The sequence below is a fragment of the Myotis nattereri genome (assembly GCF_964212035.1).
Source record: "Myotis nattereri genome assembly, chromosome: 1".
Classification (NCBI taxonomy): Eukaryota; Metazoa; Chordata; class Mammalia; order Chiroptera; family Vespertilionidae; genus Myotis; species Myotis nattereri.
This window is the reverse complement of record NC_138075.1, coordinates 15,319,739-15,345,997: the sequence shown is the minus strand read 5'-3', so window position 1 is coordinate 15,345,997 and position 26,259 is coordinate 15,319,739.

Genomic DNA, 26,259 nt, shown 5'->3' with positions numbered 1-26,259 from the left:
AATCCTGGGGGAGATTTAAGGTTCTTGTGGCTCTTCAAATTAAATATAGCTTTATTTTCACACAGGGTTAAATTTAGCTGCCAGAAATGAATCTACTCCTTCCCCCCTTCCCCTCTTAATGAAATAGTACTAAATGTATTTCAGCAGGCTGTCTGACCTGGTCCGTATTGTTATGAGCTGATGAAAATTCATCATTAGCCAATGATAGCCCCTGCCGTATTCTCGCTCCCATGTAAAGCCTGAGTACACGCAGCTGCAGCAATCATGTCCAAAGTCAGGCGTGCCAATGGCAAGTCTCCCTCTACTAAGATTAAAACTTGGCCTCTGCTTCCACAGCCCGGAGTCACCCGTCAGAGTCACCTTTCCAAGTGAAGAGACATTCCTTCCATCAGAGAGGTGTGTTAATGTCCCTGGAACCAGACACACTCTGGCTCTGACCTCATCTGTCCCCACAGGCTAATCAGAACCAGACAGGATCTGAACGTAAAGGCCATACGGAAGAGTGATTGTTGCCCATGACTCATTACCCGAATCATGCCTTTCCTTGTAGGCAATTGAGACTTTAGCAGAGAGTTTTTTCCCCCAAAAAAACTCTACATCCTTCATTTCCCCACCATTGTCACCATATGGCATTTCAGTAGTCTGCTCTATTGAAATCTAGCAGAAAATGCAATGTGTGGCACTTGAGTTGGAAGACCTGGGATGAGTTAAAAATGCTGATAACTGAATCTGAGTCTGTGGTGACAGCACCAGACAACCTGGAGCTTAGCGAGACTCCTCAGCTGATTCTGATGCAACCACATTCTAAATGCCACTGACGAATTAGTTAAGAATCTGGTGTCCAATCACACAGGTCAGTGACCTGCTTGGTGTGTGAATTTTGGGAAATTACTGTCTCAGAAACTCAGTTTTTTGTTTGTTTGTTTGTTTTTGTTTTTATCCGTAAAACCAAGATATGATTACCTGAACTCCTACCACAACTGTGGATTCAACTATTTATAAGTCACTCAATCACATAGCAGGTCAATAAGGGTTAGTTGCTCTTATTCATAGTGATGATGATAACATTCTTTATGTATATGGCAGCTTGGTGGAAAAAAATGGATGGATTTTGGAATAAAACTGAATTCAAATTCCAAATTTGATACTTGGGGCTTTCTAGAGACCAGTACAAGCTACATACATTTTAAGAAAAATATAATGACTGAATGCATATGCTACAAGAGCTCTTCCAAATCTTCAGCATATAGTGAAGAATGAGATAACTCAGTTGCTTACTCTCATGGTGTATCCCTTTTAGTAAGGAAATAAGTAAATAACATACACACACACACACTAGATATTGAACAACTGAGAAAAGAAAACAAATATTTGACTAGAACGTATTAGAGCTAAATAAGAGATAACTTTGGATAAGGTAGCCCAGATCATTCTCTAAAGAAGTCACATTTGAGCAGATCATAAATGATAAAGAGGCAGCTGTGTGGAAGAAGGTTTGTGGTACATGCACTCAATATGGCTAATCATTGGTGACATTATACCTTAACTAGTTGGTTAAGGTAGTGTTTGCCATACGCTGTGGGAGTGAGTGACTAGGTTCAGTTCACTTTCAGCAATATTACACTAAAACATCATTCAAATGACAAACAAGCAAGAAGAATTCAACAACAAAAAAAGTGTTGGGTATAAACCTATAGAACCAAATTCCCATCTCAAATTACACTTTGGATGACCTTTAATTTACATAAAATAAGTCACTTAATTATCATCATAAAACCCGGACAAGCTATTTCCTGACCTTATTGGGGCTTGTTGAAGTGGAAATCCATGTCATTCTTAAGGCTCTTTATTTCTTTTCATCAGTGCAAGTGAAATGATATGTTCCTCCTGCTCAGCACTTACTCAGAATATAGTTGGACAAACCACAAATATGGTCTTTCACCACAGGGACCTCGCAGCAGGCTAGGCATCCAGATGTCACCTACATGCGTAGCAGAAACCAGGTGAAACAGGCTGAGAGTCAAGAAAACCTGATAAACTTCTCACCAACACCAAAACCTCACTTATGAATGTACTTCTTATCTGACCTTTTATAGACTCAACCAGCCCTATAATTTTGAAAAATTTAAATAGCTTTTCCCCCCCAACTGTTGAATTATATCTTAAAAGTCCTAGGTCAATAGTTCTCAACGTTTAGAGGGTATTAGAAACCCTTGGAAGTCCAGTTAAAGCATAAATTGCTGAGCCCCATTCTAGCACATCTGATTCCGTAATTCTAGCATGGAGCCCAAGAAATTGCATTTTTAGCAAGTGCCCAGCTGATGTTGATGCTGATGGTATGAATATTACTACTACCCTACATAAATCATTTGATGCTAAAGTTATATATATAACTACACACACTAAAATGGCCCTTCTGGTGTGGTTCATTCAATTGGTCGAGTGTCATCCAGTGCACCAAGAGGTCACCAGTTCAATTCCTGGTCAGGGCACATGCCCAGGTTGCAGGCTCCATTCCCAGGAGGGGGCATACAAGAGGCAGCCCATTGAAGTTTTTCTCTCATCATCAACCTTTCCACCTCTTCCTCCCTCTCCCTTCCACTCCCTCAAAAATCAATAAAATCACATTTTAAGAAAATGAAAAGTCTGATTTTCATATTTTACTGAATTTAAGTTTTCAGAGATTCTAGCTTTCAAAAGATATATGTGATGGATGACGTTGGGGAATGGAGATGGTAAAAAGCCAAAAGCCAGTTTCAGTTGGGACAACTTGTAGGGCCAACCCAGTATCTGGGTTCACTGTGGGTTTGGCTAGGGCAGTGATGGCGAACCTATGACATGCGTGTCAGAGGTGACACGCGAACTCATTTTTTGGTTGATTTTTTTTTGTTGTTAAATGGCATTTAAATACATAAAGTAAATATCAAAAATATAAGTCTTTGTTTTACTATGGTTGCAAATATCAAAAAATGTCTATATGTGACACAGCACCAGAGTTAAGTTAGTGTTTTTCAAAATGCTGACACGCCGAGCTCAAAAGGTTTGCCATCACTGGGCTAGGGCCTAGGTTGAGATGGGGTGCGGGTCATGCTTCCCCAAAATATGGCATCTTGACATACTGAATACTTTTAGTAAAAAATTGCAAAAAATGACAGAGGCAGGAAGGTTGCTAACCTCCTCCCCACTTCTCCATTCTTCACTGAAACAGTTCATAACACGCTCCTGTGAGAGATGCCCTCACCATACCCAGGGGAAAGGAGCATCCTGGTCTCAGAAGACAAAGGGATGCTCAGAGGAATCTAATAAACAGGCCTTGGTAAGTTTCCCTCAGTGTACTACAAATACCTCCTATCCCTTACCCCATCATAGTCCTCCATGACTGCGATCTCTCAATCCACCCTCACATAAAATACGTAGGCCTGTTTCTTTGAGTCTTCATTTCCTAATGAAAGCTGCTGTATCACCCACAACTCATATTAAGTAAATTTATATGCTTTTCTCATGTTAATCTTTGCCAGTTTAATTTTCAGATCCATCTGGGAACATAAAAGGGTTGAGAAAAACTTATTCCTTCTCTACCTTACAGTTCAATTTCTCCTCTGCCCCATCCTGTGTCTTTTTCACTCTCCCAAATGTGTTGATCTCAGACTACCCCCCAAAATGCTGTCTGCATGGAAATGTCTGCCTCAGCTTGGGGATGAGACCTGGTCAGTACTTGAATGGGTGGCTGGTGACGGTTTTATGTGTTTTTGTTGGTTGCCATTTAAGGTTGCACAGACACTGAATTCTTGCCACGCTGACAAGAAGCAATTGGTTCAAGTCAAATAAATACTGCATTACTATATGTTCACAGATCATCCTAGTTTTATTCAAAACAGGCTAAGGCAGAATTCTTAGATGGTGGCATTCTTTCCACTCATCGTATACATTCTGGCAAAACAAAATAAATTTCACATATTACTGTAAACAACTTCCCTGTCGATTTTACTCTGTATAAAGATTCAGCCAGTTTAATTGTCCTTTTTAATTAAAAAAGAGTGTTTATGGAAAACTTTTAAGTAATATATTAGGCATATCAATTGATTTTTTTAATATAAAAATATTTTAATGTTCTAAACAACTCTTGGTGTGTAAATGCCTCCGCCTAGGACATACATACATTTGGTTGGAGAATTTAGTTTGTGCTTTTGAATTGCATTTATATTTATAATTTGCCTTTCAAAGATACTTTAGCCTATTAAACATGCTGTTTTATATGCCAGGCAATGTGACCTGTGTGTGACCACCAATCTCCCAAGAGAAGAAGCTGACCTCTGCTATTCTTTCCTCTTTCTCATTTTCCCCCTGAAAGCAGGTGTCACATCTGTCACTACTTGGCCACAGTAGACTGTGCTAATTAACTTATAAATTATGTCCATGTGGCCTTGCCTCTCTCCTGTGAAGCAGCCCTGTTTGTTTGTTATGCTACATTGGAGCAGGGTTAAAGAGGGCCACCAGTTTTGCATAAACACTGACCTAAATGTTTGGACACTGAAGAACATGTACACTGTTTCTTTGTATCCCCGCTGTGTTTTTCCATATCTAGGGGGCAATTGTACTCGTTGAATGAAGTGAATAGTCAAGGGAAGTTTCTTTGTATATATTGGATATGGCAGTTGAGGGAGCAACAGAGGTTAGCTGTAAGACCCAAGGAAACATGTAATTACTGATGATTTGGAGAACACAAAGTTGACCATTATGTTTCGATGTTGTCACCAATATTTTACTACCCTGTGGCCCACCCTTCAGCACTTTGCTTTGAGTTGGATAATGATCTGATTGAGGCATGTACACTATTGTATTTGAGAATAATTGTTGCATTTCCTCTCCAAATGAACAGATTTTTAAACATGGAAATTCTTTTCTTTTGCAAGAGGTAAGGGATTAAGCTATTTAATTGTGTTTCTCAATCTGTTCTGACCAATAAACCAACATGTGCGTTTACTGGTATGGATTTCAACCAAGTATTCATAGCAACCTCCTAAATTTTATCTAATAGCACCTGTCAACAAGGGACTACAAACGGCTAATTGAATCTTACTGCTAAAGGTAAACTTTGGGGTAAAAGTAAGTAAACCTCATAACAGTACAAATAAGTATGATAAACCTGTTCTAGAATAGAGGAAGCTCAGCTTTTTTTTTTTTCAAGTTGCTTTCCATGGAAGACTTGCTTAGAAAAAAGACTACAAAATGTGAAGGGAAGGTGAATATTGAATCTTTAAAATGTCTTTTATTATAATAAAGTATTGTAGGATATTGCTAAAAGTTGATATGCCATGGTCTAAAGTACACACTGAAAAAAAATAAGCATAAGTACCACAACTAGACCTTTGCTATACCCAAAGGAGAAAAAAAAAATAATGTAGTGATTTTGATGCACCACTTGCATTAACCAAATCCAGGCAATACTGCAGCAATAGTATGCCAAGATGTGAAGGTTCAAAGAGCCTGCTTAATTCCATTTGGATTTAATTATAAATGGTTTTCCTGCCTAGATATGTTTCAATGCTTGTTGAATTAATCTTTTAAGAAAGAATTAACAGATGTAGATAGAAGTAATCATCAAGGCTAATTTTGAAACCCTAACTGTCATATTTGACAAGATTTCTATCAGTTGAAGTTGTCTATCAAATGTAACTTCCACATCTAGTGCTAAAAGTTATAAAAACCACCAGCATAACCCACCTGATTTAGAAAAGTGTTATTTTTGATGCAGCACATTAAAAAAGTGCGTGCCATGTAGTAGAGTGTGGTGTGAGCTAGGCCAGAAACCAGCAACATAAACAAAGATGAATCATGCAAGCTCTCTACACCTCTACAACTTCATTTCAAAATTGGGGAGAATAATAGCTACTCTAAGTTTATTGCTTTATATTTAAAAATTAATATAGAGAGCATTTGAAATGTTGGACAGAATCTGTGAAACCATAATAATATATGTGTCCAATAATTTACTAAGATTATAGCTTTCTATAACACTATAAAATTAGAGAGCTTTATCATCTACAAAAATATGCATTTTGTAAATTTTTACTTTAAGGCATTTCTTACATCCATAAAATTTCCTTGTAATTATATTTCTGTACTCTCAAGATTTTTCTATCCTTAACCATCAAACATTCCTGTGGCTCTCTGCAAGTCAGTGATAAATTAGACAATAAGGCTTGATCTTCAATGATAACTGAGTAAATTTATTGTCCTTATTGCAGAAACTACGTATAACATTCGTGCTTTCAATATTTTTAACACCTTGATGGCTTTGGAAGTATAATATTAAATCAATTTACCCCACCAAATAAAATCATCCATACATTGTTATTCCAATGTCCACTTTAACATTAAAATTCAAGTATCTATATGAATTTATGGACTTTCTGCAACTTCTTGTGAGTCTATAGAAAGTTTTAAAAAAATAAAGCAAGACACAAAAGTTAAAATGTAAGTGCCTTGAAGTAAAGATCAGAGTGAGATAAAGTATTAAATATTTTAATGAGATACAATTATATTGTTTTGGTGTATTCAGTAACTTGAAATGTTCTTAAGTAAAAGATTTTGGAGATTTTTTTTTTTTTTTTTTTTTTTTAATGACGCTGAGGTTACCAGATTACCAAATGAAACTGTCAGGCCTGGGCCATCAAATTGAGCCAATTTGTCCTATGGAATATAAATAAACTTTTGAAAAGCATTGTTCATATTTAGCTTGTTTAGTTTCAACAAGTCCTGTCTGAGATTTAGAGGCAAGGGAAAGAGAAGTAATCTTACTCTTTGATTTTTTTTTTCTTGTAAAGTGCCTGTTTTCCAAGTTGCTTCCTCTTTACACTAGTAGTGATGAGGGTGGAAGGTGCTTATTGTGATCTTCATGATTAACTATGGTACTTGAAAATAGAATAAAAGCTTCGTAGCTTGTCTTGGCACAATTTCTAGTGTAAAAGGAAGTTAACTGCAACTTTTTCTACTGTCTCAGAGTCTAGTCTGAAAAAGAAAAAGAAAAATATCCAATATTCACCCATTCAAAGTGATGCGTTAACCCACCTACACATAGGATTGAGTCACTATTATTATTATTATTATTATTATTATTATTATTATTAAGCTTAGACAAAACCAAGGTATATGGTCACTTATTAAAACCTGGCTTTGCAGCCTTTTGCTCATCTTCCATGGATAGACTAAGACTGCTGCGGGATTCTCAAGAATATGCAGTATGCTTCATTTTAGCTCATAGATAATCCACAGATAGGTCCTTGATTAAAATTTACTTTGTAAAAATAAATCTATACTAATAAAAGCATAATATGCTAATTAGACCGGATGTCCTTCTGACGTCCTTCCTACCAGACAAAGCCAAGGCAGGTGGGGGCCGAGGCAGAGGCAGGAGATGAGGCAGAGGAGGGGACTGAGGCAGAGATGGCAGAGGCCCGCAGGTGCTGAGGCAGAGGTGGCTGCCGCCGAGGCGAGGGCCAAGGCCTTTGCATGAATTTTGTGCATCGGGCCTCTAGTAGTATTATAAATATAAAGAAATGTTTTACAAACATGAAAATAGGTAAGTAGCTAAAGTTGGAGACAGAAAATCACTAGGAGCCCAGAAAAACCTACCATGTCCTGATTTTCTCTCTGTCCATCTGTTTCATTGTTCTCTCTCTTCCCTGTTTTAGTCAATTTTCTTTCTCTGGGCAGGTAAAACCGCTGTCCCAGACCCCTAAGTTCCCATCACTTCTGTTAAAGCAATAGGCTGCCACTAAGTCTCAATCCCATTTTCCAATGAGAAAGAAGACCAGAAAAGGCCCAATATGTCCCCACCTATCTAGTGTACTTAGAAAGACTGATCACATTTATGTATATGAGCACACACACACACACACACACACACACACACAGCTGCTATCAGACTCAAATCAGGAGCAGTCCTCAGAGAAAAAGAATTTCTATGAGTTGGGCATAATATTTAGTTTTGCACAATATTACATTTGCATTTCTCTTGTGCCATGATAAACACTATCATTTAGAGTTATGTCATACTGTAGGTGTGAAGCCTTTTGTTCTTCTTCCATCTCACCCAATTTCTATACTGCAGTCATTTGTTTAATATGATTTCAGACATGAAAAACACTTTCTTGTCTTATTTCAACTTTACATACCTTTATATAATCCATATGTAGAAATGAGCCACCTGGTCATTGTATTTCCTGAGGTAGAGGGCTCATTTTTAATTTTAATCCACTTTAATCTGTATCCAAAAATGTTATACTAGTCTATTTGTAAAAAAAAACTTTGTTTTCTAAAAACCATGTGAACTATTGGTGTGTTTCATTCCATAGTCAGTCACCTAACCCTGATATGGCTCTGTAAATTCACACATAGCTACTACTCACAAGGAGTAGTCCCAGGGAGTTAGCTCTGGTCTTTCATTTGGGACAGCACCACTGCATATATCACTTGGGCTTTCATGTGGTTCTTTGTATGCCATTGTTTAAACGTATTACCTGTCTTTGTTCTGCTCATTGGGCTATAAAGTATCCAACAAATATTAGATAAGATGACAAGACAATTCATGGGTAGTGCAATGTTTTGAGATGGGGGGGGGGGTGTTGTAATTTGCAAATATTAAAGATATTTTCAGCCATGATGGGTGTACTCAAAAGAACTGCTCATTTTTTTTTATTCTAAGGGTGACATTTAGTGTATTAATTCAGCAACCTCAGAAACTTGAGGCCCTTTAACAGCTGTAAGAAGTTGGAGAATTCTAGAAAGAGAACAGAGTTTGAATGAAGCAACTCTTTATGGTATATTTATTTTTTAATATATTTTTATTGATTTCAGAGAGGGAAAGAGAAGGAGAGAGAGATAGAAACATCAGTGATGAGAGAGAATTATTGATCAGCTGCCTCCTGCATGCCCCACACTGGGAATGGAGCCCACAACCCTGGCATGTTTCCTGAATAGAACATGTGACCTCCTGATTCATAGATCAACGCTCAACCACTGAGCTGCACATGCTGGGCCATGGTATATTTATTGACCATCAACTATCACATTCTTCTTTGCTTAATAACTCTTTGTTCCTTTTATTTTTCCTGTTCTGATTTTAGATTATTTAGTTGGTTTATGTCTAAGGGACAGGAAGGCTGAAATCTGAAACTCCACCCGGTTCACTGTCCTTTTCCTTTCTGTGACTGTGAGGGGAAGCAGAAACTTCAGTAACACCATGTTCCAATTATTTTTATTTTAGACCACATGGGCAGAGACTATTCACCACTGTTTGACAGGATGTTGCTATGTCTTCTTAGTAGGGGTCCACTGGCCTTCAAAGAGAGAGAATTGGATTCCTTTGACTCAAAAAATAAAAGAATAAAACATGTTAGCCACACACACGCAGACAACAGCTCACAGGGATACATGTCTGAGAGAGAACTTTTGAATGAGGCATGCTTTCCAGCTTTTTTTTTTTTTTTTTTTTTTTTTTTTTACTGAAGAAGAGAATATATTACTTTTTGTGAGTTCTAGGAGCTCGAGTTCCTAATATTATGAAAGCTATCGATCCATGATACCTTACACAAAACACCTAAGATAAGAGGTAATTTAGAATTCAGAATTCCTCAGATTGCAAATAGGGCATGTTATTAAATACCCCAGATAGATCTAGGCAGAACCATAGTAAAGCACATTAAAAATTCTGGAGCAAAGTATGTTACTATCCATACCAAAGAGGATAGGTAAAGATTAAAAATACTTGTATATCAATTCTGGTTGAGTTTTCCACAAAACTAGTTCAGGCCTGGTCAGATTTTGCCCCCACATAGGTTATAAAAGCTTTTGGTGTTCAGAGCTTTGTGGATTTAGGAGTTGCAAGGAAGAGATCATGTGTCTATATTCATAAGTTCCAGGCATATTGTAGATGCTCACTAAATACTTATGGAAATGATTGGTTGAATGAATGGTTGACTAGTTAAATAAATGAGTGAGTGAGCAAATGAATAGTCTTTATCTTTTAAGGTAGAAAATAAAGAGGATGAAATATTTTATGATTCAGTAGGATGCCCAAATGTGAAAGCAGATTTTAATGGTACAGAGGTAATAAGACCTGGGTATTCGGTCAGGTTTCATGTTAGATTCTATATACACTTAACTTGCTATCTCTGGTTACATTCTTAACCTTTCCTTAAAGCTTTGTGTGGACCATTAACTACAGGTTATATTTTCACCCATAAAAACATGATATGTAAGAAAATAGATGGCTAAGAGAACAGGTAATTCTTCTTCAGAGCAAATGTTGCTGATTTTGAAGAGATTTTGCCCGTATTTAGTCATAAAAAATATTTTGGCTCGCAAAGTTTGTCATAGCCCTGTGATTCTTCAATTGGAAAGTGTTCTGTGCATTTAAGAGGTTGTTATGCTTTAAAGATTCATTTTATTGTATGTTTAATACTATTCAGAGAAAGAATATGACTAGAACACAAAAGCACACTGAAACAAATTATATATGCTACCTTCACCTTAAAGAATTCTCTCATGCCTTTAAAGTGCTTTTCAGCTTACTGCTCACACATAGAGACCACCTTCATGCCTAGACAGTGGTGAGTTACTCCCGGGCTCGCATATCTTCAGGTTTTTCAAGGACTATCTTAGATTATACTTCTTGTCTCAACGTATTTATTCATAGTGCTCCATCCAATTGTCAAAAGAATCCTTGTTTGGATGAAAATATATAAAATCACATTGGTTAGTAAAAATTCTCATAATTTTTATTTAAAAATTCACGTTTTCCAGCAAATTCACTGATTTTCTCAACCTTACCATTGAACCCCATGACAGACATTTCTGGTCTTAATGACTACATTAAACTCGAATTTCTAAACAATCTCCCCTCTAGGAAAAGGATTAGCAAATCATCTTATTCCATTTTAAAGTAGGTTGGATCTTTCCCCCCAATCAAGAAAAACAATCTCTTCACACACAGGATCTCTTAAAATAATCTTACCATTTAGAAGTCTTTCACTAAAGCACCAATTTCCATATCGAAACAAAGCCATTGGAACTGCAATAAGAACGGGTGTACATTCAATGTGACAGAGGAATTGAACACTCCCAAAATGTTTGCATTGCGGGCCACATGAAAAGGCATCTTCTTTCCTACTAGCCAACATGTTTCAGCATCTTCACAGCCTGCCAAGATAATAGAGGTGTAACAGCCATGTGTTCAACACTGACTCTACTTATTAAGGAGGGAGGTGTAGAGAAGTAAGTGCTGGGAAAGAGTTGTTGAGGGGCAAGGTTGTTCTATCGCTGAGTAAACAGAGAAAAATATATGTGTATATTTTTTTTCACTAGGAAGAAAGCAAGGATTAGCTAAACAGATTGATGTCCCCATTTTTATCTACCAGCTATCCAGATATGCTTACCAGTGTGTTAAACAAATAAAACATTCCATAGTGGAAGGGGGTAGGCAGAGTAACAGGAGCACAGGTATTTCTTTCTCTCTAAAAGGAAAAATTATTTTGGCTTCCCAAATGCCACTAGAGATTTCACTCATTGTATTCATATTTCATGATTAAAACTGGAAAACGAAGCTATTGGCTCTACTTCTTGGCTCCCAAAACATATTCATTTCCTACAAAACAGATTAATCCCCTTACCTGGAGTAGGAGACAGATAGATTAACTATATGGATTTTACCATTAAAACCAACAGAATGAGGCTTTGTCTAAAAGAAAGGAGTTTCCTCAACATGGACTCTACATGGAATCATTCCAGACCTCAACACTCCATGTTTGGATCTAGCAGGATTTGCAGACAGGTATTGGCTGGTAATAACTACTCTTCCTTTAGCTTTAGTGGCACTAGAACAATGCTATCCCAACTCCTCCCAACACATCCTGAAACATTTTCATAAATACCAGAGCCACCATGCACTGAAGGTAATGATCAAAGAAACAAAAGCAAAGAGGAGAATGCTTTCTCTCCGTTCTAAATGAGACTAAAATAATCTCCCTACCATTCTGGCATCCCAAGAATCTTATATGTCTTTAGACTTGGCTGGGAAGATAGATTAGTGATATACTGACCATGCTTTACTGACTTAAAATTAGGATATATGGTTTGTTAAATATAAGTTCACAATCAGAATATGAAAACATAGGCTATGCCAGAAAACTCCGGACATGCAGACTAAGATCTTTTAGTCCAAACACATCATTTTTTAAAGGAGGAAACTACTAAAGTGAGTCAAGCAGCTACTAACTGACCAGTCCGAAACAGGCATTTCGTTCTCTGGTCTACTGAGGCCCTATCCAGGGCTTTCTCTCTTTTATTTTTTTTTTATTCAAAAAAGAAAATTAAAAGCTCCAGGTGCCAATGTCATGAATATATCAAGTAATCAGAGCAACAAGGAGAAGAAAACAATGTTCACAGCCAGGGAAAATGCAAAGGTAGCCCTTGGAGGTAAATACAAGAGAGAAAAACTAGAACAGAATGATTTTCTCCTCTGACACAGCGGGGAAATTATCTAAAAGGAAGTCAAAAGTATGCAAATGTGATTAGGTGCTGAATGCAAAGAACTTTGAAAGAGATTCTGAGAGGAGTTGGTGTCTGGGGTCTTAAAGAACTCTTTGGTGGATTTCAGTGAGCTAAGGGAAAAGACATCCTTCTCAGGCGTTTGCTAGGGCTGATGATTATCAGAGAAAGTCAGTAGATACAAAGGTGCTTGTCATTTTATGCTCATGCTTTCAATTCTTCTGCAGAAACTAAAAGCACCTCAAATAGTAAGGCATTTCTTTACCTTTCCAGATCTTTGTGGAAAATTTCTATTTTAATTCAGTCCTTTTCAGCCACAAATATGTTGAGCCTTAGATATATTGGTAACTTTCTTAGCATATTCCCAAGAAGAGAGAGGAATCTGAATGTGTGTTTTCAGGCTGGGGCCCAGTGATTTAGAATTATAGACACTTTGACATAGAAGAGGGCTTGGGGAGTGTTAATGGTTCTCAATAGGGGTTATGATTTTGTCCCCCAGGGAACATTTGACAAAGTCTGGACACATTTTTGAGTGGAGTCACAGTTGAGTAGGAGCAATAGTAGCAGCGGATAGAGAGGCAAGATATGTCGCTAAATATCTTACAATACACAGGCCAGATCCTATAGCAAGCATGTCAAAGTCACGGCCCACGGGCCGCATGTGCCCCACAATGCATATTTTTGCGAATCAGGCAATATAACGGTATGTAAGAAACGTTTTAATAAAAATTTTGTAACTTAATTTTTACAATATCTTGTTTCACAGAATTATTAATAATGAACTACAACGTTCGCTAATGACTGATTACTATAATCTTGTTGCATTCATTTCCCTTACGTGCCTTACGGGCAGGCACACCATTTCTGTCCACTAATACTAGCAGTGAATATTTTAGCAGCTGAGTGCCACGTCATTAGTCTTTGACTGACTTGTTTGGCGTGCACAACAGGAAATATTTCACTTTAGGAGAACAAGAAAAATAGGTTTATTTGTGTTACCCTTATTAATTTGTGCAGTTATTCAGTGCCTGGTAAGTTAATGTTCAAGGAAAAATATTAATTTTTATTAAAATGTTCTATCATTTTATGTCAACAATTACTCATTTATTTCAGCCCTTTGTATTCAGCTATCAAAATATATGTATGTCTCTATCAAAATAAACCTACATTTCTATGAAAATTGACGCTGTTGTTTTTTTACGGCCCACATAAACTTAAACCTTGTTTTTTGGCCCGTGTTAGCCTTTGAGTTTGACATGCTTGCCCTACAGTAAAGAATCCCCAATTGACAATAGTGTCTAAGTTGAGATATCTTTCTGTTTTATAAATGAATGGAGGCTCAATGAGGTGAAGTCATGTTCCGTGATGTTAAGCCCAATCCTACAGACCTCGTCTCTTGACTCCCTTTCTAGTACTCTTTTATATAATTAAAACTACTATTGGCTTTGTTAATTCTTGAGACTAGTTCAGATTTTATATTTAAAATTCTCAATTATTTTAAAAAGAATTAACTCTATTGTGTTTGCTCAATTTGTTAAGCATCTCTGAAAATAAAAAATGATTCATTTGCCTTCTTTTTAAAAAACATTTTTTTAAAAAGTCCTGGCCAGTGTGGACTTTAGAAAGGTAATCTTCTCCAGGAAGGGAGCTAGTATCATAGATAACCACAGTCTAATGTGAACTAGTATACAAATACACAGGGAGGAACCCAGCAAGTTTCCTTTTTTTGATCCAACTCCTCCCTGTGTCCTATTGTTGAAGATGCCCTAGCAAACATTTGTTTACTGAATGTTTGCTTCTCTATCTCCATGTGAATTGTCTCCCTGCCCTTTGAAATTCTAAACCACAACTCCCCTCTCCTTGTCTCCAGATAGAATATAAGCCTCCACTGCCCAATGTGTCCAGGTCACATGTTCTTAGGGAGACCTCCTGTTAATCTGTCTCCTCTCAATTTGATGATGTGTCCAGCCAGGACTTAGGAAAGTAGGAGGCAAACAATTTTTTTCTCTCCCACACTGGCTTCATAAGAACCAGGTCCTTCCGCAAGAAGGGGGGCAAAGTTTGTCACCCCAAAATATACCTCTTTGGCATAAGAACTATTTTAGTCTGATTCTTTTTAGGAAAGAGCAGTCACAGAAGAAGCTCTGAAAACCTAGTAGAAGCTACCCTTTTATCATAGAAATGTACACTTATGGGAGAAATCCCAGCTTGTAAGGGTGCCTCCCTCTCTGTACCAGGGAGAGGAGGATAATAAAATCTCTAGAAATTCTTATTTATGTGCAGAGCAGCTATATCCTTTTTTATTGTGCTTTTCCTGGTAATTACTCATAACTGGCCTCCCTCCCACCCCTAATATCTTTCTTTTGTCTTTAGCTGGTGGCTTTGTATTTAAGGTGATGGCTTGGGTCAGTTCTAGGAGTTAGTTAAACTGTATTTTATTATAGGGCAGTCTCAGCCAAGGACCTAGAAGGGTAGAAGAGAAATTATTTTCCTCCCCTACACAGGCTTCAACTTGTCAAATTAAGAAGAGACAGCAGAATGAATTTCAATTTCTGAGAATGGCTTCTGATAAACTTATCATCTTACTTAAAATAATATTAGAGACCTACACTTCACTTCAGCCTTTATACATGCTACAGAGAAATTTCTCAGGAAAGGGAGAGTTTTATTTGAAGAAATTGCCAGAGCCACCCCAACTTTCAGCAACCACAACCCTGATGTCTCAAGCAGCTATCAATATTCAGGCATGACCCTCCATCCTTTTATTATGACTTGCTGAAGGCTCAGATGATGGTTAGAATTTTCAGCAGTAAATTAAGGCATGCACAATTTTTTTGACATAATGATCTTGCACACTTAATAGCCTGCAGTATAGTGTAAACATTACCTTTATATGCACTGGAAAACCAAACAATTTGTCTGAGTCACTTTATTATGATATTATTCCAATGGTCTGAAACCAAACCCACATCATTTAAAAGTATATTAATTTATTTAATATTTACAACAACTTCATAATGATGGATACTATAATTATCTGCATTTAACATATGAAGCAAGTGAGGCATAGATAGGTTTAGTAATTGGCCCAAGAAACACAGCTAGGATTTTGAGCCCAGATAATGTTTTTCAAAATATATTTTTATTGATTTCAGAGAGGAAGGGAGAGGGAGAGATAGAAACATCAATGATGAGAGAAAATCAGTGATCGGCTGCCTCCTGCACACCCCACACTGGGGATTGAGCCCACAACCCAGGCATGTGCCCTGACTAAGAATCGAACCATGACCTCCTGGTTCATAGGAAAAGGCTGGGCAAGCCCAGATAGCTTTGACTCAAGAAAAAGTTCTCTTTATTATGATACTAGTGTTCCGGTGCATGGATTTGTGCACAATGAATGGAAATTAATTAGAAGAAATATTTTAATATCACTATTCTCCCTTTCTCTATAATAGAAGTGTCAACCAAATTTATGATCGACAATGACATATCAAAACACACACATGTAATTGGCACCAGTGAGAGCTTTATATGTATCATGCATGCGTTAGTCAACTTAACATTATATATATATATATATATATATATATATATATATATATGCTTAATTAGACCTGCTTTCTGATTTAGCTAAACTTTTTCCTGCCCAGTGAATCACCCCAACTTCTCTTTCAGGTAATTGTCAGCAACACAGCAGTAAATATCAACATGAAGCAGATTATTATTGTAGATCACACAGGGAGAAAAGAAAGGGTAAAATATTTAACTGTAGCAATGTTTGACTGTATTCTGTGCAGTGAGAAAACCTGAAGTCATTTGCAAGGTCCACCATTTCTTACTTTTTTTCAGTCAGGTCAAGTTTCTAAACTTTCTAAATCTCTGTTGTCTTGCTAATGAAAAGAAAATAGGATTCTACTAAGTCTCTATCTACCTACTCCAGGACTTCTGTGAGGATCAAATGAGATGAGGCATGAGAAAATGCTTCACAAACATTTGGTTGAACTGTAAAATGTTTGCACCTGACTATAAAGCAAGTCGTTTTCCTGGCTGAAGAAACTGTAAGAAGGCTAGTCACTAGGGAGAGGAAGAATGTCCCACTTGAGGGAAGCCAACCGTTGCTTTGTTGGCACCAGGTCCATGGTACCATTTATTTTTGAATCGCCAGTGCTTATCCTGGCAACTCCTGCATTGAGCGTCTGCCCCTGGTGGTCAGTGTACATGATAAGTACCTGTTGGAGGGAAGAATGGACACATAGCCATATATAGAGGCCCAATGCACAAAATTTGAGCAAGAGTAGGCCTTCCTTCACTTGGCTGCCGGCACCAGCTTCCCTCCAGCACCCGGGACCTCTGGCACCTGGGACCTGGGCTTCCCTCCAGCTGCTGGCAGGCACCCAGGACCTGGGCTTCCCCTGCAGCCCTGGCTTTGTCTGGAAGGAAGTCTGGAAGGATGTCTGGAAGGACGTCCGGAATGATGTCCAGAAGGACATCCAGTCTAATTAGCATATTACACTTTTATTATTATAGATTTGGCCTCAGAGTTTAGTAAAAAACAAACAAACAAAAAAACCTGTAATGACATTATCATCAAATATAGTCCTAAAATTATGTACTTCATCATTATACATCAAAGATTCTACTTAGTTGGCCTTTTCTAAAAAATATGTATCCTATATAATAAAAGCATAGTATGCAAACTGTCCCCTCAACTGGGAGTTCATCCTGGAGTTTGATCAGGGGGCGGGGCCAGCCGCGGGAAGGGAGGGAGGCCCTGGATGGCAGCAGTGGTGGTAGGCAACCAGATGGGAGGGAGGCCCTGGCAGTGGCAGGCGGCCCGGGGAAGGGAGGGAGTACCAGTGCACACATTTTTTGCACTGGGCCTCTAGTATCTTTATAATTTGGAACATGGTATCTATCTGAAAGTTGAAATGTTACCAAACCTCACATCAATGTTTATTTATTGGTACATATTATAGTTTCTTTCCCCCAACTTTGCACTTCATTGATTTCTATAAGATTTGTGACACAGTTTAAAACATCAAATATAAAAATAAATAAAACATCAAGTATACCTTAGTCTGATTGACTATTCAGTGTTTGATTTTTTTAAGGGAGACTTGGATAGAACTTGGAAATTGATTTTTACATTAAATTATTAGATTAGAGTAGCAACTGTGAAGGTCCAAATGCCTTCTCCGAAAGGATATTAGTCAAGACAGGCATCCTCTGGTTATATAGTCATATGATAAAATGGTATGAGTGTGTCTATGTGTATTTGCTGGAGAAGAGGGAAAAATGGCCAACTAAATTCATACACATGCAAAGATTAGAATATTTAAGTTAAGAGGAATGGAATCTTTCAAATATCATGCTCCAGAATGAGGTTGGGGCTGGGCACAAGGAGTGGGAGTGTGTGGGGAAGGAAAGCTTCCCAGATGGTGTATTAAATTGTGTTAAAATACTTTGTAGCTTTGCATTTTGACCCTGGGAACAGCTTATGTGGGGAAATAAATTAATATACATCGATGGTTACATCAACTTTTCACGTAAAAGAATAGAGTATTACACCTCAACCTAATACCTTTTCTATTAATTAAACAATATTCTTTAATAGCCTTGGACTATCTACTTTTAAGCAAGGGAATAATCACTAAATAACTGTGGCCTAAAATAGACAGATATTATTACTGAATAGCTTGCCCATTTCCTTTTTCAAATGCATAATTGTAGACTTTTACTGGTTTCGTTTTCATCTGTTCAGAATGCTTCCCCCTCCTTCCTTTTGGTTGGTTTGTTTGTTTTAAAGACCAGCAACCCTGGGGGAGTAGCTAAACATACATATTCTGAAAAGTCTTTTGTGTCTGTTCATCTTGGTTAAGGAATTAATCCCAGAACTGACTGTTTGTATGACAATGTTGATATCTGATTCTGTAACTCAAAAGAAAATAGGAAACTTTCTCTTGGCATCAATATTTCTGAGTTTTCTTGGACTCAGAATTTCATTTTTTCCCTAAGAACAGTTAACTTTGACAATTTAAAATCCACATATATTATGAATATACATTTGATTATATATTTGAAAAAGCTCCAAAATCAGGTGAAATTAACCTAAAAGTTTCTGAATCTCTCCTACTAATTAACATTGTTAAGTTTCAAGCTATTCTGTCTGTTATTCACATTTTGTGCTTGTATCTTTATTTCTTTTTTCCTTCCTACTGTTTCTAATCTTCTTCTTCATCCGTGCTATTTTAAATTCTTTCATATTAAAAGGTCACTATTAACATAATGGTATTGCGAGCACTGTTGAAGAAAAGCAATATGCAAATAAACAACCCTACCTTATCCTACAATAACTGGTTGACTAGTTCATTAACTGCTATTGAAGTTACAGAAATTAGATTCAAAACTGCCTGTTTTCACTGTCACAACTACATGAAGACTGCATGTAAACTGGGAGCTCATCTGAATATTAGCTCCCTGAAGGTGCAATATAAAAAAATGCTAGTAGAAAAAAGGGTCAAATTGGACTATGAAAGGCCAGCTTAACTTGTCTCTTTTTCATAAAACTCATTCATTTTATCTTATCTAAACCCAGGCTGGAGAAAACTTTGTGAGAAGTAATGTAAAAGGACTTTTCAAGTCGTACAGTGTTATGCAAGGCAAAAAAAATAAAAATAAAACTAAATTAATGTCACCATCAGTGCAGACCATATAAAATCTCCATGTGTATATTTAGCCTGTCAAGAGATTGAGAATTCATTAATTAAATTTGATTTAGGAATTGCATTTTCTTCCTGTCTGCATTACAGAATTTTACCAGCTTCTTTTAATTGCAAGCTTCTTTTCAGATTGTAGGTTCAGATATCAAGTTTTATTTAGTAATGGATTGTAACAAGTAATCAACAATATCTGTGGCATAAAAGTAAAACTTTATCTTGTTAAGCAAGACATCTATATTTCCTTCTTATTCCCTTCATGTTCTCCCAGGAAAGTACTTGTTTATCTCTCTCATTAGAAACATGAACAGGACTTGGAGAGAACAGTCCAAAATTGAAATAATGGCTTAGTATTTGGTGCATGGAAGGCAGGTATGCAATAGGAATTTTTGAAAAGAATACTCAATAATAATTGTTAATAGATTTGTGTGCTTTTTAAAGGCTATTGACAATTGGCCTTCAAAGTCTTACTTCAGTCACGTGTGCAATCTTACCTTAGATGGGGGCAGGGGACACAGTGTGCCGAACACCTCTTGAAACCTGCTCTTGGGAAGAAAGCAGGGTGAACCTCCCTCCAAGAAGCATAACTTTGGTTCAGTGTAAGCATTTCCTTCTTCTCCTGGTACTCTGAGTGTTCAGATTGTTTCTCTTGTTTTCTGGCTTTTTTTTTTTCTATCATGATTGGCTAGCTCCAAATCCTCTGTTGTTCAAGTTTGTTTTTGTTTGTTTGTTTGTTTGTTTGTTTTTTGCACAAGATATAAAATTTTAATTTGAAAAGATATAAGATAGGAAACACATTTTTTTTGTCTAAAGTTTTACATATGTTTCCTTTTTCCCCTGATTGACTCCCCTTCCTTCCCCTAACCCCCATTCATTCAAGCTTCTTGACTGTGCTCCTGGGTCCTGAACAAGTGACAGGGACCTCTATCTGACATCTGCCTACCCTTCCACACTCTGCAGTTTGCTATTCAGACTTCGCTGTGCTCAAGTAACATGCATGCATTCCAGCATGCATGATTCTGATTTCTAGGCCACTGTGATATGTTCCCTCTGGCCCTAGGCCACTCTGATTAAGTCCCTCTCTCTTCCCCATGCCAGTTCTTCCTTCCAAAGACTACTAGGCCTCTGGTTGGGTCTGTTTTGCTTTCCTGGCAGAAATGACTCCTGGAGCTCATGTGGAAATAACCTTGATCTTGGCCTGCCTTGTATCACATCTTGAGCAAACAACTTCAGAGAACCACAGAGATGGTTTACGGATTAAAGAATGAGAGTGATAAGGAAGGTTAAAGAACAGATATTATTCAGCCTGGGAATGTGAGTCTGAGGGACAACTTAATGATGGTCTCCAATTATGCTGAGGATTCTGTTAGCATCTTGGTGCTGCAAATTGCAACCAGCTGCTTTTAATCTCTACTGAGGACAGAAATCATGGATATGAGTGTCAAGTATGGCACAAGAGATCAGGGCTAGGCATCAAGAATTTCCTGGTGGAATTTGTTGATAGCAATCTCCATATAAACAGAAAATGTGGAATAAAATGAATTCAGTCTCATATCTTTGATTTCCTGTGGGTGAATTAGAATACTGAACTCTTGAGTGGCTCAGGTTTTCAACTGACTCACAGCAACAATATTCAAGGTCATCTGCTTTCCAGGTGATAAGAATAAAGGTTGACGCTGACGTGGACACTCTGAGCTTTCACATGGGCTCCTCCCATTTCTCCATTATCTTACCACACCTCTTCCATCATATCTGCTGCTTCAAGTGCCAATTTTGTGATGAGGATGTAAGAACTGAATAAGACAGGGTATCTGTTCTTGATGCCAGTTTACATAGGGTTTTTTTTTTCAAGTAAATCCTATTGCAAAATAATCATATAAATGGAAAGCTTTGTGCTAACATGCAACTTTCATTCATTTGTTTAAAAGATACTCTTCATCTTTCACTTATTATTTTAAAGTAAGGGCTCCATGCATGAATTTGTGTACCTTGAAAGGAACTGTAGGCCATGAGGCTGTGGTGGGCACAGGGGCGGGTCTCGGCCCATCCTCTGTGCCCCCGCACAGCCCCTCCCACCACGGCCCCCAGTCCCCTGTCTGTTGGCACCCCTTCCCGCCACCACTGCTCCCATGCACTGATGGGACTGGCCCCGCTCACACCCACTGACTGCAAAGAGCAATTGGGGCCGGCACCATGAATGAGTAAGAGAGGAGCAGGGGGAGATGGAGAAGCCCTGAGGGGCGATCGGAGCCTCCCACCAGCTGATGGCACTGAGTGATTGGGACTGGCGTTGGGTGCCGGCAGTGGGTGCAAGTGCCCGGCAGGACCATGGCACACGGGAGCAAAGAATTTTCAGTAACCACCAAAGGCTTGCCCTGATGATAGCAACTGGTGCCCCGCCTTGGTCTGGCACCCTCCAATCATCTGCTCCACCATCCTGCCGTAGCCGATGCCTGTCATGCACCATGTTGCACGTGCACTCACTGATAGTCAGTGCATGTCTATTTGCACCATTCGGTCTATTTGCATATGAGGGATTTATATATATATAGAAGATATTTCCCAAGCAAGGCATATGGTGCTAGGCACAGTGCTACAAATGCAAATAAAATTGTATTAAGTTGTGGTATTATTCATTCTTTAAGTATCTTAATGAAAAATGTTTTTAATCATTTATTTTTTACCCTATATAAATTTGCAAGCATTTATTGGGGTCTTAGCCCTTAATTTAGTAAATGCCCAACCTCTATAGAGGAACATTCTCTGACTTTACAAACCCCTTATTTTTCTACTGGCATTAGATTTTTTTCTTTAGTTCTTATGAATTCAGAACATCTTTTTTGAGGGTTTAGAATGATCTAATATTTGTCACCTATGGCATCTGAGACGTAGCCTGCATATGTGTCCATTTTATTCTTCAAAATTACCTGTAAAGATTGCAACAAGCCAGTTTTCAGAAATCAGTGAAACTTATTTCCCTAAGTGACCTGCAGGAGTGCCTCCCAGGAGGTAGATTGTGCTGTAATGCTGATCGTTTTTCCAGCACTCCTGAGGCAGATAATGGTCCCTCTCATTGAGGCAAGTCAAGGTGGTGAGTAGTTCATTACCATATAGAGAGTCTTTGCTTCCATTGCTCACCTCTATCAGAAGGCTTGCTTTGTTTTTTACAGAATTCTGATTAAATCTATGATTATCAAAAAGCATTCCCTCTATCTCTTCTAGTTCTACCTTATACAGGCCTCTGGTTTACAGGATGGGTCTTTTTTTCAAACAGTCGACAGCATGGCCGGCCAGGGATTTTTCTAATGTGTGTCCACCTGACATGTGCCAGACTGGATTACAAGTACCATTCACTTGGGGCTGAGCATGGGCCCTCTTGTTTATTTACCTTAAAGCACTTCCTCCTCTAATTGTCTTGTTCAGGGTAAGTCTTCTTTTTCCCCATTGGCTTCCATATCTACGACATGACTCTCTTTTGAATCTTAACCCCAGCCATTCCCTCCTAAGGACCTAGACCAAGTCTGTAGAATGGTTTCAAAGTTTAAAAATGTTTAGTCTTAAGGTAACACCCATTGTATCTAAGTCTTTCCCTATGCTAGTAAAATCCATTAAAACAACCCAACAATTATAGTTGAGTTTCTGGAAATTTGGTGCACTCAAATCCTTACCAATATCCTAGCAAGTACTGATATCACCACAGTTTAAGAAACTACAGCTACTGAACTTGTTGATCATGAGCCCTCTTAAAGACAACTCAATAGAAACTAACTTAGAAAGTGTTATGATAGTGTTTGAGGATGTCCAACCATTTTCTGTCAGAAATCACTGCTCTTCTGGTTCAGTGGGGTATGCAAACATACTGATCTCTTCTGCACTTCCATTGTAAGTCCCTGTGCACATCTTGCTCGCATATCTTCATGCAAATTCTAGAGCTTTGCAGCATTTCATTTGGGTCTATTGTCAGACTTCTTCCAGAAGAAAGATATGTAGAGTGTGCAAATATTATTGTAAAATGTGTTCATTGTAGTTACACCAACAATAAAAGGAAATGTCTGTTGGCTATTTGGTCCTTGGTAAATCAAATTTTTTAAGTCCAATAATTCTTGTCTGTCTTGTGTGAGGTCTTGATGATCAAGAAGTTTAGGCTTTATTGTGGGATGCAATAAATCAGTAAACAAAAAGGTCAATAGGCCCTAGCTGGTTTGGTTCAGTGGACAGAGCATCAGCCTGCAGACTGAAGGGTCCCAGGTTCGATTCCAGTCAAGGGCACATGCCTGGGTTGCAGGCTCAATACCCAGTAGGGGGCGTGCAGGAGGCAGCCGATCAATGATTCTATCTCGTCATTGATGTTTCTATCTCTCTCTTCCTTCTCCCTTCTTCTCTGAAATCAATAAATAGATTTTTTTTAAAAAAAAGGCCAATAGTATTTTTATCCAAAAAAGCTAATAATTCCATACAACAAAAGAAGATTGGAACCAAAAGTATAGTAGGCATTTTATAAAAAATTTTTAAATGAAAATAATTAAGTGCATGAATAAATGAATAACTAAGGATAAATTAACACATAATGGTATAAGTGATGCTGTAGAATTTTAGGCTAAGAAACTATTATTTTAGACTGGCATGATTCCAGAAAACTTTCTGGAAAAAAGCAAAAAGTGAAAGGAAAAATTTCAAAAAACTTGGGGAGAACAGGTTAAAACATTACATAATTATTCAAACAAATAACACGGTTAGTTAATAGTTAGTAGTATTTACTTATTGAATTCGTGGTAAAGAATCATTGAATATTTGAATATAAGGAAACCTGACCGTAGAGTTAAAAATTGGCAGACAAGTTTTTTTCAACCCACATTTTCTTGTCTTAATTTTGTTTTTGGGCTAAAACACTGTGGCAGAGTAAACATTTTAAAAACATCATTTGTCAAAGTTCACAGCAAAACCCTTCATACATAAACCAATTGAGGGAGACAACAAGACAGTAATAGGTCTATTGTTTCACTAAAAGTCATATTACCCTTGAAGAGAAAGTCACTTCAAATTGCTTAATGACCTTTGGCGAAATAACATCTTGAGTCACTTTCACTTAAGTGTGTGCTCTGACTTCAGGAACAAGACTGAAATATAACGGTTCCAGAAATGCCAATTTTTACCTGCTGAACACACTCACTGCGCACATAAATACAGTAAAGGAAAAGGGAAAGGAAAGGAAAAAAGAAACCACAGCACTCATACAGCTGTTGCTGCTTTCCGGCTAATGGGCCTTATTTGAGAAAAAAGCAGCAATTACACATTAAACTCTGACTGGATGTGTGCAGGGCAGATTCAAAAGTGTCAGAGCTCAGGAAAACACCATTATCCCCTCCCCGATCTGTTTAGTACAAAGAAGTTCCCCCCTTCCCCCATTCCCACCTCCCAGAAAGACCTGTCTCTGGGGCTGGGGACCAGGGGAAGAAATTAAACTCCTAGGCTGGGTATTTATGCTTTCCTGCCTGGCACTGAGGAACTTTGATGATTTACTACACGCTACACATTTTCATCACACAAAACATCACTTACAGCACTTATGTGATTACCTAATTAAGTCATTAGACACAAAGGTGCTTATCACGAGGTAATTACATCCCTGGGATATGAAGGAAGAAACAGAATCCAGCTTGAAGGAGGCGTCCTCCCCATGACAAGGGCTCCTTCACTGTGGAAATGGCATCCAAGCAGGCGGCGGGGGAGATCGGAGCTGGGCTGCTCCACGGAGAGAGTGGAGGTTGTAGGTCAGACTGAAATGCCCTTGACATCCAGATTAGACTCAATTATGCTGACCCCACTGATTACTTCCAGGGCACCCAGGGCCTGTGTGCATGCTGTTCAGAGTGCAGAGGGCTGCAGAGATGCTCCAGAAGGTGGTACAGTGTCAACCGCAGAGATGAGTACACTTGTTGCAACTCCCCTGGAGATCTCATGGTGACAGCATTAAACATACAAAGTGATAGGTCTGTGTGGAAAATGTGGAAGTCAAAGATTTCTATTTTTAAATATATTTTTATTGACTTTAGAAAGGAAGAAAGGGGGAAAGAGAGAGAGAGCGGGGGAGAGAGAGAGAGAGAGAGAGAGAGAGAGAGAGAGAGAGAGAGAGAGAGAGAGAGAGAGAAGCGATTAGAGAGAATCATTGATCAGCTGCCTCCTGCATTCCTCCCACTGGGGATGGAGCCAGCAACCCAAGGATGTGACCTGGCCAGGATTCCCACCGTTAGCTCCTGGTTAATAGGTCGGCACTCAACCACTGAGTCACACCGGCAGGGCCAAGCTTTTTAATGTGGGTTTGAAACTTTCAGATTATTTGATGGTAGCTAAAGGGACAGAAATTCCCCCTTAAGTGTTTGCCTTCATTATTATCATATATGCATCCACAAATTCATGTGCCTGTGTGTGTATAGATGCTTATACAAATATAGATCCATGTATACAGGCACAAATCAACATGAAGATACAGATGGGCCAACATTTAACAGTTACCCAAGCCTGTCAAATTATAACCAACGCACTGAAGAGTAACGTTACCTATCTCCACTGACATTATTAAAACACTAGAGGCCTGGTGCATGGATTCGTGCACTAGTGAGGTCCCTCAGCCTTGCCTGTGCCCTCTCACAATCCAGGACCCCTCAGGGGATGTCTGACTGCTGGTTTTGGCCTGATCCCTGCAGTCCGGGCCTGGGGGTCGGGCCGAAACCGGCAGTCCAACATCCCCTGAGAGATGTAGTAGTGTGCAAAGTGGCAAGCAGGAGGAAAGTCCAAGTCCGGCCTAGGTGTGGCTCCCACTCATCTGGCCTCCCTGAGCTTGCTGCTGCCGCTCAGTAGCTCAGTAGCACGGCCACAGAGTCCAGAGAGGCTCGTGCTGTTATAGCTGCACTCGCCAGCCGTGAGCCCGACATCTGGAGCCCATCTGTCAGCTGAGTGGTGCTCCCCCTGTGGGAACACACTGACTACCAGGGGG